General features: G+C 47.0%; 7 non-coding genes and 1 pseudogene across 7 annotated transcripts; all 8 read left to right on the top strand.

Annotated features, from left to right (window-relative positions):
- Window positions 1–1,048: 1,048 nt before the first annotated feature.
- LOC130327499 (U2 spliceosomal RNA) lies at window positions 1,049–1,239 on the top strand. Its single transcript, XR_008871870.1, has one exon. It is a non-coding gene; the product is annotated as a U2 spliceosomal RNA (small nuclear RNA).
- A 2,093-nt stretch (window positions 1,240–3,332) lies between these two features.
- Window positions 3,333–3,523, top strand: LOC130327498 (U2 spliceosomal RNA). The gene has a single exon (XR_008871869.1). It is a non-coding gene; the product is annotated as a U2 spliceosomal RNA (small nuclear RNA).
- A 2,089-nt stretch (window positions 3,524–5,612) lies between these two features.
- LOC130327497 (U2 spliceosomal RNA) lies at window positions 5,613–5,803 on the top strand. Its single transcript, XR_008871868.1, has one exon. It is a non-coding gene; the product is annotated as a U2 spliceosomal RNA (small nuclear RNA).
- A 2,101-nt stretch (window positions 5,804–7,904) lies between these two features.
- LOC130327495 (U2 spliceosomal RNA) lies at window positions 7,905–8,095 on the top strand. Its single transcript, XR_008871866.1, has one exon. It is a non-coding gene; the product is annotated as a U2 spliceosomal RNA (small nuclear RNA).
- A 2,081-nt stretch (window positions 8,096–10,176) lies between these two features.
- Window positions 10,177–10,367, top strand: LOC130327494 (U2 spliceosomal RNA). Its single transcript, XR_008871865.1, has one exon. It is a non-coding gene; the product is annotated as a U2 spliceosomal RNA (small nuclear RNA).
- Window positions 10,368–12,443: 2,076 nt separating this feature from the next.
- Window positions 12,444–12,637, top strand: LOC130327564 (U2 spliceosomal RNA). The gene has a single exon (XR_008871929.1). It is a non-coding gene; the product is annotated as a U2 spliceosomal RNA (small nuclear RNA).
- A 2,099-nt stretch (window positions 12,638–14,736) lies between these two features.
- Window positions 14,737–14,927, top strand: LOC130327493 (U2 spliceosomal RNA). The gene has a single exon (XR_008871864.1). It is a non-coding gene; the product is annotated as a U2 spliceosomal RNA (small nuclear RNA).
- Window positions 14,928–17,014: 2,087 nt separating this feature from the next.
- On the top strand, window positions 17,015–17,232 carry LOC130327585 (U2 spliceosomal RNA; annotated as a pseudogene).
- The last annotated feature ends 1,740 nt before the right edge of the window (window positions 17,233–18,972 follow it).

Here is an 18,972-nt window from a genome sequence, read left to right as displayed (position 1 = left end):
AAAGAAGAATAATACGCCCAGAAAAGAGGCGAAAAGGAGAAAAACGTAAAAAAACGTGAAAAAAAAGTAAGAGGAAGAGAAGGGAAAAAAAGGTGGAAATGGGTTTAAAAGTGATTTCGGCGGAGAAATATATATATATATATATATATATATATATATATATATATATATATATACGCGCACACACACACATATATATAAACGTATTCTCCGTTGAGATATTGCAGCCGCTGCTGTGTCCAGGCCCAGGAGCCTTAGCACTGTGCTGTGATGTCACTCAATACCACTGACATCACTAGGTGTAAACAACATCTCTCCTTTGCTGTGTATGTGACTATGGAGCTGTTTGGTGATGTCGTCTATTATGGCCTTCATAGAAGCAACAGGAGATTGTTGCATCCATCTAGAACCCTCAGAACTACAGTGCTATGATGTCACTCACTTCCACAGGCCTTGCAGAGTGTAAACAACAACAACCCAGCTTTGTTGTGTATGTAACCATAGGGATTGTGATGTCACCTAGAACCTTCACAGCAGCGACAGCTTTATGAGGAGCATCAGCACTGCTCTGCCTGAGCAGAACCATCACCGCCATAGGTTGTCAAATAACCCGGATTTAACCCACACAGGTAAGTCCAATGGGGTGCAGGCATGTCCTCTATGCTTACAGCTTCCCGTGGGTGTTGGTTTGATACCGTTTGGGGACAGCCAAGGAGGCATCTGCAGGCAACAAAGGTAGGTGTGTGCTTGTGTGTGTGTTTCCTATGCAGATCCTAAGCCCAGTGTCACATGCAAGTAGGAGGAGTAAGAAGGGTTCCTGGCAAATCCGGGTTATGGATTGCATTTAAAAAGGCCCCGTGGGAGTGCAATGGGCCCCTGTCTTGCTGCTTAGCAATAATGGTATGGGTTTAGGTTCTGCTGTGTGTACTGGTGGTTGACTGCCCCCCAGCCCAGAGTGTGCATGGAAAATTGTCTGGCAGCCTCCCTGACAGCAAGCAGTGATAGTGCCCATGAAGGGGACCTTGTTGGGCCCGCCCCTTTCACGGTTATCGCTTCTCGGCCTTTTGGCTAAGATCAAGTGTAGTATCTGTTCTTATCAGTTTAATATCTGATACGTCCCCTATCTGGGGACCATATATTAAATGGATTTTTGAGAACGGGGGCCGATTTCGAAGCTTGCTTCCGTCGCCCTATGCATTGACCCGATATGGCAGTATCTTCGGGTACAGTGCACCACCCCCTTACAGGGTTAAAAAGAAAGATTCCTACTTTCATTGCTACCTGCTTGCTGGCTAGCCAGCTAGCCAGCCCTGTGGGCCTTGCTGCTGCTGCTGCTGCTGCTGCAGCCAAAAAACAAAAGGTGGTGCTGCTGCTGCTTCTGCTGCTTCTGCTTGTGTCTGGCCGCTGTTGGAGCGTCCAGGCACAGGACTTCTGCTGCTGCTGACTAAATGGCCTCCTTAATTGGATCATTTGAGTAGCCAGCACACCTGTGCAGGTAGGGCATGACATGATAGGCAGCTGCCTTGATAGCGGGTGGGTGCTGAATGTTCCTAATTGACAAAATAAGATTAATGCTTATGAAGAAATATAAAATCTCATCCCTTCCCCAATATCGCGCCACACCCCTACCCCTTAATTCCCTGGTTGAACTTGATGGACATATGTCTTTTTTCGACCGTACTAACTATGTAACTATGTAACATAACATGGGGGGGTCTCCTGGCTGTTCACACAGGTGTGTCATTGCTGTACATTGACCATGCATTGCTTCTGTGGTATTGCAAAGGCAAAGACAAATGCTTCCAGCCATCCATTGCACTAATGGATTGGTCATCAGCTGGCTGTCTATGTCCCGCATCAATATAGACCAAAGTACAGAGGGTTAGGCTATGCTATAGTGCACCTACCTGATGCATCAGAAGGTGCGAGGCCCTTGCTAAATTCTGTGCACAGACTTTGAGATCTATGCTTTAGACTGTATCTAAACCTGCTCCAACATGGACTGACATTCTGGCCTACTTTCAGCCGATGCGACTTGTCTGTCGCTGAACAGTCGCTTTTTATGTATTCAGCACCTATGTATAATGTTGTAAAAATGCTCTAGAAGCTAAAGTCGCAGAAATGTCACACATATTTGGCCTGCAACTTTCTGTGCGACAAATTCAGACAGGAAAAATCAGTATAAATCCTTAGAAAATTATCCCCCAGTGTCTCCATCTGCTGGCGGTATTGAATAAGCATTGCTGCACTGATGGGGTATGCATTAGACGAAAAAAAAGAAGAAAAAGAAGAATAATACGCCCAGAAAAGAGGCGAAAAGGAGAAAAACGTAAAAAAACGTGAAAAAAAAGTAAGAGGAAGAGAAGGGAAAAAAAGGTGGAAATGGGTTTAAAAGTGATTTCGGCGGAGAAATATATATATATATATATATATATATATATATATATATATATATATATACACGCACACACACACATATATATAAACGTATTCTCCGTTGAGATATTGCAGCCGCTGCTGTGTCCAGGCCCAGGAGCCTTAGCACTGTGCTGTGATGTCACTCAATACCACTGACATCACTAGGTGTAAACAACATCTCTCCTTTGCTGTGTATGTGACTATGGAGCTGTTTGGTGATGTCGTCTATTATGGCCTTCATAGAAGCAACAGGAGATTGTTGCATCCATCTAGAACCCTCAGAACTACAGTGCTATGATGTCACTCACTTCCACAGGCCTTGCAGAGTGTAAACAACAACAACCCAGCTTTGTTGTGTATGTAACCATAGGGATTGTGATGTCACCTAGAACCTTCACAGCAGCGACAGCTTTATGAGGAGCATCAGCACTGCTCTGCCTGAGCAGAACCATCACCGCCATAGGTTGTCAAATAACCCGGATTTAACCCACACAGGTAAGTCCAATGGGGTGCAGGCATGTCCTCTATGCTTACAGCTTCCCGTGGGTGTTGGTTTGATACCGTTTGGGGACAGCCAAGGAGGCATCTGCAGGCAACAAAGGTAGGTGTGTGCTTGTGTGTGTGTTTCCTATGCAGATCCTAAGCCCAGTGTCACATGCAAGTAGGAGGAGTAAGAAGGGTTCCTGGCAAATCCGGGTTATGGATTGCATTTAAAAAGGCCCCGTGGGAGTGCAATGGGCCCCTGTCTTGCTGCTTAGCAATAATGGTATGGGTTTAGGTTCTGCTGTGTGTACTGGTGGTTGACTGCCCCCCAGCCCAGAGTGTGCATGGAAAATTGTCTGGCAGCCTCCCTGACAGCAAGCAGTGATAGTGCCCATGAAGGGGACCTTGTTGGGCCCGCCCCTTTCACGGTTATCGCTTCTCGGCCTTTTGGCTAAGATCAAGTGTAGTATCTGTTCTTATCAGTTTAATATCTGATACGTCCCCTATCTGGGGACCATATATTAAATGGATTTTTGAGAACGGGGGCCGATTTCGAAGCTTGCTTCCGTCGCCCTATGCATTGACCCGATATGGCAGTATCTTCGGGTACAGTGCACCACCCCCTTACAGGGTTAAAAAGAAAGATTCCTACTTTCATTGCTACCTGCTTGCTGGCTAGCCAGCTAGCCAGCCCTGTGGGCCTTGCTGCTGCTGCTGCTGCTGCTGCAGCCAAAAAACAAAAGGTGGTGCTGCTGCTGCTTCTGCTGCTTCTGCTTGTGTCTGGCCGCTGTTGGAGCGTCCAGGCACAGGACTTCTGCTGCTGCTGACTAAATGGCCTCCTTAATTGGATCATTTGAGTAGCCAGCACACCTGTGCAGGTAGGGCATGACATGATAGGCAGCTGCCTTGATAGCGGGTGGGTGCTGAATGTTCCTAATTGACAAAATAAGATTAATGCTTATGAAGAAATATAAAATCTCATCCCTTCCCCAATATCGCGCCACACCCCTACCCCTTAATTCCCTGGTTGAACTTGATGGACATATGTCTTTTTTCGACCGTACTAACTATGTAACTATGTAACATAACATGGGGGGGTCTCCTGGCTGTTCACACAGGTGTGTCATTGCTGTACATTGACCATGCATTGCTTCTGTGGTATTGCAAAGGCAAAGACAAATGCTTCCAGCCATCCATTGCACTAATGGATTGGTCATCAGCTGGCTGTCTATGTCCCGCATCAATATAGACCAAAGTACAGAGGGTTAGGCTATGCTATAGTGCACCTACCTGATGCATCAGAAGGTGCGAGGCCCTTGCTAAATTCTGTGCACAGACTTTGAGATCTATGCTTTAGACTGTATCTAAACCTGCTCCAACATGGACTGACATTCTGGCCTACTTTCAGCCGATGCGACTTGTCTGTCGCTGAACAGTCGCTTTTTATGTATTCAGCACCTATGTATAATGTTGTAAAAATGCTCTAGAAGCTAAAGTCGCAGAAATGTCACACATATTTGGCCTGCAACTTTCTGTGCGACAAATTCAGACAGGAAAAATCAGTATAAATCCTTAGAAAATTATCCCCCAGTGTCTCCATCTGCTGGCGGTATTGAATAAGCATTGCTGCACTGATGGGGTATGCATTAGACGAAAAAAAAGAAGAAAAAGAAGAATAATACGCCCAGAAAAGAGGCGAAAAGGAGAAAAACGTAAAAAAACGTGAAAAAAAAGTAAGAGGAAGAGAAGGGAAAAAAAGGTGGAAATGGGTTTAAAAGTGATTTCGGCGGAGAAATATATATATATATATATATATATATATATATATATATATATATACGCGCACACACACACATATATATAAACGTATTCTCCGTTGAGATATTGCAGCCGCTGCTGTGTCCAGGCCCAGGAGCCTTAGCACTGTGCTGTGATGTCACTCAATACCACTGACATCACTAGGTGTAAACAACATCTCTCCTTTGCTGTGTATGTGACTATGGAGCTGTTTGGTGATGTCGTCTATTATGGCCTTCATAGAAGCAACAGGAGATTGTTGCATCCATCTAGAACCCTCAGAACTACAGTGCTATGATGTCACTCACTTCCACAGGCCTTGCAGAGTGTAAACAACAACAACCCAGCTTTGTTGTGTATGTAACCATAGGGATTGTGATGTCACCTAGAACCTTCACAGCAGCGACAGCTTTATGAGGAGCATCAGCACTGCTCTGCCTGAGCAGAACCATCACCGCCATAGGTTGTCAAATAACCCGGATTTAACCCACACAGGTAAGTCCAATGGGGTGCAGGCATGTCCTCTATGCTTACAGCTTCCCGTGGGTGTTGGTTTGATACCGTTTGGGGACAGCCAAGGAGGCATCTGCAGGCAACAAAGGTAGGTGTGTGCTTGTGTGTGTGTTTCCTATGCAGATCCTAAGCCCAGTGTCACATGCAAGTAGGAGGAGTAAGAAGGGTTCCTGGCAAATCCGGGTTATGGATTGCATTTAAAAAGGCCCCGTGGGAGTGCAATGGGCCCCTGTCTTGCTGCTTAGCAATAATGGTATGGGTTTAGGTTCTGCTGTGTGTACTGGTGGTTGACTGCCCCCCAGCCCAGAGTGTGCATGGAAAATTGTCTGGCAGCCTCCCTGACAGCAAGCAGTGATAGTGCCCATGAAGGGGACCTTGTTGGGCCCGCCCCTTTCACGGTTATCGCTTCTCGGCCTTTTGGCTAAGATCAAGTGTAGTATCTGTTCTTATCAGTTTAATATCTGATACGTCCCCTATCTGGGGACCATATATTAAATGGATTTTTGAGAACGGGGGCCGATTTCGAAGCTTGCTTCCGTCGCCCTATGCATTGACCCGATATGGCAGTATCTTCGGGTACAGTGCACCACCCCCTTACAGGGTTAAAAAGAAAGATTCCTACTTTCATTGCTACCTGCTTGCTGGCTAGCCAGCTAGCCAGCCCTGTGGGCCTTGCTGCTGCTGCTGCTGCTGCTGCAGCCAAAAAACAAAAGGTGGTGCTGCTGCTGCTTCTGCTGCTTCTGCTTGTGTCTGGCCGCTGTTGGAGCGTCCAGGCACAGGACTTCTGCTGCTGTGCTGACTAAATGGCCTCCTTAATTGGATCATTTGAGTAGCCAGCACACCTGTGCAGGTAGGGCATGACATGATAGGCAGCTGCCTTGATAGCGGGTGGGTGCTGAATGTTCCTAATTGACAAAATAAGATTAATGCTTATGAAGAAATATAAAATCTCATCCCTTCCCCAATATCGCGCCACACCCCTACCCCTTAATTCCCTGGTTGAACTTGATGGACATATGTCTTTTTTCGACCGTACTAACTATGTAACTATGTAACATAACATGGGGGGGTCTCCTGGCTGTTCACACAGGTGTGTCATTGCTGTACATTGACCATGCATTGCTTCTGTGGTATTGCAAAGGCAAAGACAAATGCTTCCAGCCATCCATTGCACTAATGGATTGGTCATCAGCTGGCTGTCTATGTCCCGCATCAATATAGACCAAAGTACAGAGGGTTAGGCTATGCTATAGTGCACCTACCTGATGCATCAGAAGGTGCGAGGCCCTTGCTAAATTCTGTGCACAGACTTTGAGATCTATGCTTTAGACTGTATCTAAACCTGCTCCAACATGGACTGACATTCTGGCCTACTTTCAGCCGATGCGACTTGTCTGTCGCTGAACAGTCGCTTTTTATGTATTCAGCACCTATGTATAATGTTGTAAAAATGCTCTAGAAGCTAAAGTCGCAGAAATGTCACACATATTTGGCCTGCAACTTTCTGTGCGACAAATTCAGACAGGAAAAATCAGTATAAATCCTTAGAAAATTATCCCCCAGTGTCTCCATCTGCTGGCGGTATTGAATAAGCATTGCTGCACTGATGGGGTATGCATTAGACGAAAAAAAAGAAGAAAAAGAAGAATAATACGCCCAGAAAAGAGGCGAAAAGGAGAAAAACGTAAAAAAACGTGAAAAAAAAGTAAGAGGAAGAGAAGGGAAAAAAAGGTGGAAATGGGTTTAAAAGTGATTTCGGCGGAGAAATATATATATATATATATATATATATATATATATATATATATATATATATATATACGCGCACACACACACATATATATAAACGTATTCTCCGTTGAGATATTGCAGCCGCTGCTGTGTCCAGGCCCAGGAGCCTTAGCACTGTGCTGTGATGTCACTCAATACCACTGACATCACTAGGTGTAAACAACATCTCTCCTTTGCTGTGTATGTGACTATGGAGCTGTTTGGTGATGTCGTCTATTATGGCCTTCATAGAAGCAACAGGAGATTGTTGCATCCATCTAGAACCCTCAGAACTACAGTGCTATGATGTCACTCACTTCCACAGGCCTTGCAGAGTGTAAACAACAACAACCCAGCTTTGTTGTGTATGTAACCATAGGGATTGTGATGTCACCTAGAACCTTCACAGCAGCGACAGCTTTATGAGGAGCATCAGCACTGCTCTGCCTGAGCAGAACCATCACCGCCATAGGTTGTCAAATAACCCGGATTTAACCCACACAGGTAAGTCCAATGGGGTGCAGGCATGTCCTCTATGCTTACAGCTTCCCGTGGGTGTTGGTTTGATACCGTTTGGGGACAGCCAAGGAGGCATCTGCAGGCAACAAAGGTAGGTGTGTGCTTGTGTGTGTGTTTCCTATGCAGATCCTAAGCCCAGTGTCACATGCAAGTAGGAGGAGTAAGAAGGGTTCCTGGCAAATCCGGGTTATGGATTGCATTTAAAAAGGCCCCGTGGGAGTGCAATGGGCCCCTGTCTTGCTGCTTAGCAATAATGGTATGGGTTTAGGTTCTGCTGTGTGTACTGGTGGTTGACTGCCCCCCAGCCCAGAGTGTGCATGGAAAATTGTCTGGCAGCCTCCCTGACAGCAAGCAGTGATAGTGCCCATGAAGGGGACCTTGTTGGGCCCGCCCCTTTCACGGTTATCGCTTCTCGGCCTTTTGGCTAAGATCAAGTGTAGTATCTGTTCTTATCAGTTTAATATCTGATACGTCCCCTATCTGGGGACCATATATTAAATGGATTTTTGAGAACGGGGGCCGATTTCGAAGCTTGCTTCCGTCGCCCTATGCATTGACCCGATATGGCAGTATCTTCGGGTACAGTGCACCACCCCCTTACAGGGTTAAAAAGAAAGATTCCTACTTTCATTGCTACCTGCTTGCTGGCTAGCCAGCTAGCCAGCCCTGTGGGCCTTGCTGCTGCTGCTGCTGCTGCTGCAGCCAAAAAACAAAAGGTGGTGCTGCTGCTGCTTCTGCTGCTTCTGCTTGTGTCTGGCCGCTGTTGGAGCGTCCAGGCACAGGACTTCTGCTGCTGCTGACTAAATGGCCTCCTTAATTGGATCATTTGAGTAGCCAGCACACCTGTGCAGGTAGGGCATGACATGATAGGCAGCTGCCTTGATAGCGGGTGGGTGCTGAATGTTCCTAATTGACAAAATAAGATTAATGCTTATGAAGAAATATAAAATCTCATCCCTTCCCCAATATCGCGCCACACCCCTACCCCTTAATTCCCTGGTTGAACTTGATGGACATATGTCTTTTTTCGACCGTACTAACTATGTAACTATGTAACATAACATGGGGGGGTCTCCTGGCTGTTCACACAGGTGTGTCATTGCTGTACATTGACCATGCATTGCTTCTGTGGTATTGCAAAGGCAAAGACAAATGCTTCCAGCCATCCATTGCACTAATGGATTGGTCATCAGCTGGCTGTCTATGTCCCGCATCAATATAGACCAAAGTACAGAGGGTTAGGCTATGCTATAGTGCACCTACCTGATGCATCAGAAGGTGCGAGGCCCTTGCTAAATTCTGTGCACAGACTTTGAGATCTATGCTTTAGACTGTATCTAAACCTGCTCCAACATGGACTGACATTCTGGCCTACTTTCAGCCGATGCGACTTGTCTGTCGCTGAACAGTCGCTTTTTATGTATTCAGCACCTATGTATAATGTTGTAAAAATGCTCTAGAAGCTAAAGTCGCAGAAATGTCACACATATTTGGCCTGCAACTTTCTGTGCGACAAATTCAGACAGGAAAAATCAGTATAAATCCTTAGAAAATTATCCCCCAGTGTCTCCATCTGCTGGCGGTATTGAATAAGCATTGCTGCACTGATGGGGTATGCATTAGACGAAAAAAAAGAAGAAAAAGAAGAATAATACGCCCAGAAAAGAGGCGAAAAGGAGAAAAACGTAAAAAAACGTGAAAAAAAAGTAAGAGGAAGAGAAGGGAAAAAAAGGTGGAAATGGGTTTAAAAGTGATTTCGGCGGAGAAATATATATATATATATATATATATATATATATATATACGCGCACACACACACATATATATAAACGTATTCTCCGTTGAGATATTGCAGCCGCTGCTGTGTCCAGGCCCAGGAGCCTTAGCACTGTGCTGTGATGTCACTCAATACCACTGACATCACTAGGTGTAAACAACATCTCTCCTTTGCTGTGTATGTGACTATGGAGCTGTTTGGTGATGTCGTCTATTATGGCCTTCATAGAAGCAACAGGAGATTGTTGCATCCATCTAGAACCCTCAGAACTACAGTGCTATGATGTCACTCACTTCCACAGGCCTTGCAGAGTGTAAACAACAACAACCCAGCTTTGTTGTGTATGTAACCATAGGGATTGTGATGTCACCTAGAACCTTCACAGCAGCGACAGCTTTATGAGGAGCATCAGCACTGCTCTGCCTGAGCAGAACCATCACCGCCATAGGTTGTCAAATAACCCGGATTTAACCCACACAGGTAAGTCCAATGGGGTGCAGGCATGTCCTCTATGCTTACAGCTTCCCGTGGGTGTTGGTTTGATACCGTTTGGGGACAGCCAAGGAGGCATCTGCAGGCAACAAAGGTAGGTGTGTGCTTGTGTGTGTGTTTCCTATGCAGATCCTAAGCCCAGTGTCACATGCAAGTAGGAGGAGTAAGAAGGGTTCCTGGCAAATCCGGGTTATGGATTGCATTTAAAAAGGCCCCGTGGGAGTGCAATGGGCCCCTGTCTTGCTGCTTAGCAATAATGGTATGGGTTTAGGTTCTGCTGTGTGTACTGGTGGTTGACTGCCCCCCAGCCCAGAGTGTGCATGGAAAATTGTCTGGCAGCCTCCCTGACAGCAAGCAGTGATAGTGCCCATGAAGGGGACCTTGTTGGGCCCGCCCCTTTCACGGTTATCGCTTCTCGGCCTTTTGGCTAAGATCAAGTGTAGTATCTGTTCTTATCAGTTTAATATCTGATACGTCCCCTATCTGGGGACCATATATTAAATGGATTTTTGAGAACGGGGGCCGATTTCGAAGCTTGCTTCCGTCGCCCTATGCATTGACCCGATATGGCAGTATCTTCGGGTACAGTGCACCACCCCCTTACAGGGTTAAAAAGAAAGATTCCTACTTTCATTGCTACCTGCTTGCTGGCTAGCCAGCTAGCCAGCCCTGTGGGCCTTGCTGCTGCTGCTGCTGCTGCTGCAGCCAAAAAACAAAAGGTGGTGCTGCTGCTGCTTCTGCTGCTTCTGCTTGTGTCTGGCCGCTGTTGGAGCGTCCAGGCACAGGACTTCTGCTGCTGCTGACTAAATGGCCTCCTTAATTGGATCATTTGAGTAGCCAGCACACCTGTGCAGGTAGGGCATGACATGATAGGCAGCTGCCTTGATAGCGGGTGGGTGCTGAATGTTCCTAATTGACAAAATAAGATTAATGCTTATGAAGAAATATAAAATCTCATCCCTTCCCCAATATCGCGCCACACCCCTACCCCTTAAATGGACATATGTCTTTTTTCGACCGTACTAACTATGTAACTATGTAACATAACATGGGGGGGGGTCTCCTGGCTGTTCACACAGGTGTGTCATTGCTGTACAATTGACCATGCATTGCTTCTGTGGTATTGCAAGGCAAAGACAAATGCTTCCAGCCATCCATTGCACTAATGGATTGGTCATCAGCTGGCTGTCTATGTCCCCGCATCAATATAGACCAAAGTACAGAGGGTTAGGCTATGCTATAGTGCACCTACCTGATGCATCAGAAGGTGCGAGGCCCTTGCTAAATTCTGTGCACAGACTTTGAGATCTATGCTTTAGACTGTATCTAAAACTGCTCCAACATGGACTGACATTCTGGCCTACTTTCAGCCGATGCGACTTGTCTGTCGCTGAACAGTCGCTTTTTATGTATTCAGCACCTATGTATAATGTTGTAAAAATGCTCTAGAAGCTAAAGTCGCAGAAATGTCACACATATTTGGCCTGCAACTTTCTGTGCGACAAATTCAGACAGGAAAAATCAGTATAAATCCTTAGAAAATTATCCCCCAGTGTCTCCATCTGCTGGCGGTATTGAATAAGCATTGCTGCACTGATGGGGTATGCATTAGACGAAAAAAAAAGAAGAAAAAGAAGAATAATACGCCCAGAAAAGAGGCGAAAAGGAGAAAAACGTAAAAAAACGTGAAAAAAAAGTAAGAGGAAGAGAAGGGAAAAAAAGGTGGAAATGGGTTTAAAAGTGATTTCGGCGGAGAAATATATATATATATATATATATATATATATATATATATACGGCCACACACACACATATATATAAACGTATTCTCCGTTGAGATATTGCAGCCGCTGCTGTGTCCAGGCCCAGGAGCCTTAGCACTGTGCTGTGATGTCACTCAATACCACTGACATCACTAGGTGTAAACAACATCTCTCCTTTGCTGTGTATGTGACTATGGAGCAGTTTGGTGATGTCGTCTATTATGGCCTTCATAGAAGCAACAGGAGATTGTTGCATCCATCTAGAACCCTCAGAACTACAGTGCTATGATGTCACTCACTTCCACAGGCCTTGCAGAGTGTAAACAACAACAACCCAGCTTTGTTGTGTATGTAACCATAGGGATTGTGATGTCACCTAGAACCTTCACAGCAGCGACAGCTTTATGAGGAGCATCAGCACTGCTCTGCCCTGAGCAGAACCATCACCGCCATAGGTTGTCAAATAACCCGGATTAACCCACACAGGTAAGTCCAATGGGTGTGACAGGCATGTCCTCTATGCTTACAGCTTCCCGTGGGTGTTGGTTTGATACCGTTTGGGGACAGCCAAGGAGGCATCTGCAGGCAACAAAGGTAGGTGTGTGCTTGTGTGTGTGTTTCCTATGCAGATCCTAAGCCCAGTGTCACATGCAAGTAGGAGGAGTAAGAAGGGTTCCTGGCAAATCCGGGTTATGGATTGCATTTAAAAAGGCCCCGTGGGAGTTGCAATGGGGCCCCTGTCTTGCTGCTTAGCAATAATGGTATGGGGTTTAGGTTCTGCTGTGTGTACTGGTGGTTGACTGCCCCCCAGCCCAGAGTGTGCATGGAAAATTGTCTGGCAGCCTCCCTGACAGCAAGCAGTGATAGTGCCCATGAAGGGGACCTTGTTTGGGCCCGCCCCTTTCACGGTTATCGCTTCTCGGCCTTTTTGGCTAAGATCAAGTGTAGTATCTGTTCCTTATCAGTTTAATATCTGATTACGTCCCCTATCTGGGGACCATATATTAAATGGATTTTTGAGAACGGGGGCCGATTTCGAAGCTTGCTTCCGTCGCCCTATGCATTGACCCGATATGGCAGTATCTTCGGGTACAGTGCACCACCCCCTTACAGGGTTAAAAAGAAAGATTCCTACTTTCATTGCTACCTGCTTGCTGGCTAGCCAGCTAGCCAGCCCTGTGGGCCTTGCTGCTGCTGCTGCTGCTGCTGCAGCCAAAAAACAAAAGGTGGTGCTGCTGCTGCTTCTGCTGCTTCTGCTTGTGTCTGGCCGCTGTTGGAGCGTCCAGGCACAGGACTTCTGCTGCTGCTGACTAAATGGCCTCCTTAATTGGATCATTTGAGTAGCCAGCACACCTGTGCAGGTAGGGCATGACATGATAGGCAGCTGCCTTGATAGCGGGTGGGGTGCTGAATGTTCCTAATTGACAAATAAGATTAATGCTTATGAAGAAATATAAAATCTCATCCCTTCCCCAATATCGCGCCACACCCCTACCCCTTAATTCCCTGGTTGAACTTGATGGACATATGTCTTTTTTCGACCGTACTAACTATGTAACTATGTAACATAACATGGGGGGGTCTCCTGGCTGTTCACACAGGATGTGTCATTGCTGTACATTGACCATGCATTGCTTCTGTGGTATTGCAAAGGCAAAGACAAATGCTTCCAGCCATCCATTGCACTAATGGATTGTCATCAGCTGGCTGTCTATGTCCCGCATCAATATAGACCAAAGTACAGAGGGTTAGGCTATGCTATAGTGCACCTACCTGATGCATCAGAAGGTGCGAGGCCCTTGCTAAATTCTTGTGCACAGACTTTGAGATCTATGCTTTAGACTGTATCTAAACCTGCTCCAACATGGACTGACATTCTGGCCTACTTTCAGCCGATGCGACTTGTCTGTCGCTGAACAGTCCGCTTTTTATGTATTCAGCACCTATGTATAATGTTGTAAAAATGCTCTAGAAGCTAAAGGTCGCAGAAATGTCACACATATTTGGCCTGCAACTTTCTGTGCGACAAATTCAGACAGGAAAAATCAGTATAAATCCTTAGAAAATTATCCCCCAGTGTCTCCATCTGCTGGCGGTATTGAATAAGCATTGCTGCACTGATGGGGTATGCATTAGACGAAAAAAAAGAAGAAAAAGAAGAATAATACGCCCAGAAAAGAGGCGAAAAGGAGAAAAAACGTAAAAAAACGTGAAAAAAAAGTAAGAGGAAGAGAAGGAAAAAAAGGTGGAAATGGGTTTAAAAGTGATTTCGGCGGGAGAAAATATATATATATATATATATATATATATATATATATATATATATATATACGCGCACACACACACATATATATAATAACGTATTCTCCGTTGAGATATTGCAGCCGCTGCTGTGTCCAGGCCCAGAGCCTTAGCACTGTGCTGTGATGTCACTCAATACCACTGACATCACTAGGTGTAAACAACATCTCTCCTTTGCTGTGTATGTGACTATGGAGCTGTTTGGTGATGTCGTCTATTATGGCCTTCATAGAAGCAACAGGAGATTGTTGCATCCATCTAGAACCCTCAGAACTACAGTGCTATGATGTCACTCACTTCCACAGGCCTTGCAGAGTGTAAACAACAACAACCCAGCTTTGTTGTGTATGTAACCATAGGGATTGTGATGTCACCTAGAACCTTCACAGCAGCGACAGCTTTATGAGGAGCATCAGCACTGCTCTGCCTGAGCAGAACCATCACCGCCATAGGTTGTCAAATAACCCGGATTTAACCCACACAGGTAAGTCCAATGGGGTGCAGGCATGTCCTCTATGCTTACAGCTTCCCGTGGGTGTTGGTTTGATACCGTTTGGGGACAGCCAAGGAGGCATCTGCAGGCAACAAAGGTAGGTGTGTGCTTGTGTGTGTGTTTCCTATGCAGATCCTAAGCCCAGTGTCACATGCAAGTAGGAGGAGTAAGAAGGGTTCCTGGCAAATCCGGGTTATGGATTGCATTTAAAAAGGCCCCGTGGGAGTGCAATGGGCCCCTGTCTTGCTGCTTAGCAATAATGGTATGGGTTTAGGTTCTGCTGTGTGTACTGGTGGTTGACTGCCCCCCAGCCCAGAGTGTGCATGGAAAATTGTCTGGCAGCCTCCCTGACAGCAAGCAGTGATAGTGCCCATGAAGGGGACCTTGTTGGGCCCGCCCCTTTCACGGTTATCGCTTCTCGGCCTTTTGGCTAAGATCAAGTGTAGTATCTGTTCTTATCAGTTTAATATCTGATACGTCCCCTATCTGGGGACCATATATTAAATGGATTTTTGAGAACGGGGGCCGATTTCGAAGCTTGCTTCCGTCGCCCTATGCATTGACCCGATATGGCAGTATCTTCGGGTACAGTGCACCACCCCCTTACAGGGTTAAAAAGAAAGATTCCTACTTTCATTGCTACCTGCTTGCTGGCTAGCCAGCTAGCCAGCCCTGTGGGCCTTGCTGCTGCTGCTGCTGCTGCTGCAGCCAAAAAACAAAAGGTGGTGCTGCTGCTGCTTCTGCTGCTTCTGCTTGTGTCTGGCCGCTGTTGGAGCGTCCAGGCACAGGACTTCTGCTGCTGCTGACTAAATGGCCTCCTTAATTGGATCATTTGAGTAGCCAGCACACCTGTGCAGGTAGGGCATGACATGATAGGCAGCTGCCTTGATAGCGGGTGGGTGCTGAATGTTCCTAATTGACAAAATAAGATTAATGCTTATGAAGAAATATAAAATCTCATCCCTTCCCCAATATCGCGCCACACCCCTACCCCTTAATTCCCTGGTTGAACTTGATGGACATATGTCTTTTTTCGACCGTACTAACTATGTAACTATGTAACATAACATGGGGGGGTCTCCTGGCTGTTCACACAGGTGTGTCATTGCTGTACATTGACCATGCATTGCTTCTGTGGTATTGCAAAGGCAAAGACAAATGCTTCCAGCCATCCATTGCACTAATGGATTGGTCATCAGCTGGCTGTCTATGTCCCGCATCAATATAGACCAAAGTACAGAGGGTTAGGCTATGCTATAGTGCACCTACCTGATGCATCAGAAGGTGCGAGGCCCTTGCTAAATTCTGTGCACAGACTTTGAGATCTATGCTTTAGACTGTATCTAAACCTGCTCCAACATGGACTGACATTCTGGCCTACTTTCAGCCGATGCGACTTGTCTGTCGCTGAACAGTCGCTTTTTATGTATTCAGCACCTATGTATAATGTTGTAAAAATGCTCTAGAAGCTAAAGTCGCAGAAATGTCACACATATTTGGCCTGCAACTTTCTGTGCGACAAATTCAGACAGGAAAAATCAGTATAAATCCTTAGAAAATTATCCCCCAGTGTCTCCATCTGCTGGCGGTATTGAATAAGCATTGCTGCACTGATGGGGTATGCATTAGACGAAAAAAAAGAAGAAAAAGAAGAATAATACGCCCAGAAAAGAGGCGAAAAGGAGAAAAACGTAAAAAAACGTGAAAAAAAAGTAAGAGGAAGAGAAGGGAAAAAAAGGTGGAAATGGGTTTAAAAGTGATTTCGGCGGAGAAATATATATATATATATATATATATATATATATATATATATATACGCGCACACACACACATATATATAAACGTATTCTCCGTTGAGATATTGCAGCCGCTGCTGTGTCCAGGCCCAGGAGCCTTAGCACTGTGCTGTGATGTCACTCAATACCACTGACATCACTAGGTGTAAACAACATCTCTCCTTTGCTGTGTATGTGACTATGGAGCTGTTTGGTGATGTCGTCTATTATGGCCTTCATAGAAGCAACAGGAGATTGTTGCATCCATCTAGAACCCTCAGAACTACAGTGCTATGATGTCACTCACTTCCACAGGCCTTGCAGAGTGTAAACAACAACAACCCAGCTTTGTTGTGTATGTAACCATAGGGATTGTGATGTCACCTAGAACCTTCACAGCAGCGACAGCTTTATGAGGAGCATCAGCACTGCTCTGCCTGAGCAGAACCATCACCGCCATAGGTTGTCAAATAACCCGGATTTAACCCACACAGGTAAGTCCAATGGGGTGCAGGCATGTCCTCTATGCTTACAGCTTCCCGTGGGTGTTGGTTTGATACCGTTTGGGGACAGCCAAGGAGGCATCTGCAGGCAACAAAGGTAGGTGTGTGCTTGTGTGTGTGTTTCCTATGCAGATCCTAAGCCCAGTGTCACATGCAAGTAGGAGGAGTAAGAAGGGTTCCTGGCAAATCCGGGTTATGGATTGCATTTAAAAAGGCCCCGTGGGAGTGCAATGGGCCCCTGTCTTGCTGCTTAGCAATAATGGTATGGGTTTAGGTTCTGCTGTGTGTACTGGTGGTTGACTGCCCCCCAGCCCAGAGTGTGCATGGAAAATTGTCTGGCAGCCTCCCTGACAGCAAGCAGTGATAGTGCCCATGAAGGGGACCTTGTTGGGCCCGCCCCTTTCACGGTTATCGCTTCTCGGCCTTTTGGCTAAGATCAAGTGTAGTATCTGCATTTGGTCTGGTCGGAAGGTGTCTGTGGTACCCCGCTTCTCGGCCTTGGGGGATTGTCTCTCCTTACGGAGGGACTTCACCCCCTTGCTGCTATTGGGGAGCGGGCTTAGTCCACAGACAACGGGTTGCGATCCCCCTGTCTCTGGGACCTTGTGTCTCAGAAGGCATTTTCGGTACGTTGAGCGTTACCTGTAGCTTCGGAAGCACCTAGGGTACCCCCGACCTCTGCCTTGGGTAAGGGTTCCGCTTTTATAGCGGGATTCCGAGCCCCTGCTGCTATTGGGGAAGGGGCTTAGTCCCTGGGTGTGGAAGATGCCGTTCTCCTGGGCTTTCCCCTCTGGGGAAATGTCGATGCGAAATACCATCCGCATAGAGGTGTCGGAGAGCCATCGTCAGTTGAAGAACCTCCGCTTCATTGCGGAGGTGATTCTTCTTGACTACTTCCGCCTCAATAGGGAGGACATCCTGTGTCTAAATGACCAGGAAAGCCGTGGCCTGTATACCGTCACCTTCACGGCCACGGCGTGTTGCGATAACATCTATGCAACCTTGTCTGGTGCGGACCAGAGGGACGATCGACTCGACGGTCTTTCGTTCCAGTTCCTCTATGGTGAGGAACATATACCGTTGGTGGTGGCTATGCACAGCCCTCATGTGACCACGGAGGATATAGCCACTTTTCTTCGGCGATACTGCGAAGAGGTGCGATTCGCAAACAAAATATTGAACTCCGTGCGGTTCTGGAACGGCAAGAGGAAGTTCTGGGTCAAGCTCCGTAAGGATCCCGGTGGTATTGGGGGTCTTTGCCATCCGCCCCCAAATTTTGCCATCGGGAGAGTTCGGGGCTTCCTGTTCTATCCTCAAATGCCTATGTATTGCCGAAATTGCTTGAGGTTTGGCCACACCCAGGAGACCTGCGGCGCGGAGCGTGTGATTCGCTGCAATAGGTGTGGCCAAGAAGGTCACATAGCCTCAAGATGTAGCCATACGATAAGGTGTAACCTCTGCGGAGAGGAAAATCATGATTTTAATTCCTGTCCCCATAAAGCAAAAACTACGATGGGTGGGTCAAGGCTGGGCCCACCCAAAGAGGGGACAGGACAAAAGACGTCCTTTTTTAAGATGCCCAAACCCCAGAAGGCAGGTACTGATGGGTCCAGGCCCAAGACCTCTGGTGCTCCATCGGGGGGCCCACCGGTGGTAGTGCTAGGGGGAGGCCATGGGGATTCCACGAAGCCCGGGCGGGTGATCGAGTTTACTGCCCGGGAAATTGAAAGACGTCGATCGACTTCCTACCTGGCTCAAGAGCCCGCCGAAACTTCTGAAGGGGGCTCACCTGTGGCGGGTGGCAGCCGACGGGCCTCGGTGGGGGCAGAGGTGGACCCAAAATTGCAGCATAAGCCAGGTACTGGCTTGGCCCAGGGTCGCCCTGCTCCGGACGAAGAGGCCCCGGTGAAAGCCCGCCGGAAGGGGAGCCAGGTGGCCAGGTCTGAGCCCGGTCCTGTTACTCCGCCTATACAGGACAGGGCCAAGAAGACAAGTGGCGCCAAACCAGGGTTTGCTGCCCCGCCAGCAGTGGACCCGGTGGGTAAAACTGGCCATCGTCGATCGATGGGGAAGTTGGAGCAACAGTCCTCAGCAACGCTTGCTGGGGAACAAGCGATGAAAACTTCCCAAGGTAGCGGCAAAGGTTCCGGAAAAGAGGCCTCACAGGCCCCTGTGCAGCAGTTCCAGTCGTCAAAAGATGAAAGAAGACGCAGATCCATCAGCCGGGGGCCAGAGATTACATCGAGTGAGAGCAACACAGAGGATATGGACAGCAGTATGACATTTAAAAGACAAAGAGAAGAAGAAGAGGAAGACATTCAAAGGAAAGCGGCGTGCCGTAGTTCGGACGAGAGCGAGCTCAGGGTCG

This window comes from Hyla sarda, unplaced genomic scaffold, assembly GCF_029499605.1.
Source record: "Hyla sarda isolate aHylSar1 unplaced genomic scaffold, aHylSar1.hap1 scaffold_300, whole genome shotgun sequence".
Taxonomy (NCBI): domain Eukaryota; kingdom Metazoa; phylum Chordata; class Amphibia; order Anura; family Hylidae; genus Hyla; species Hyla sarda.
This window is presented reverse-complemented; position numbering and strand designations above follow the sequence as displayed.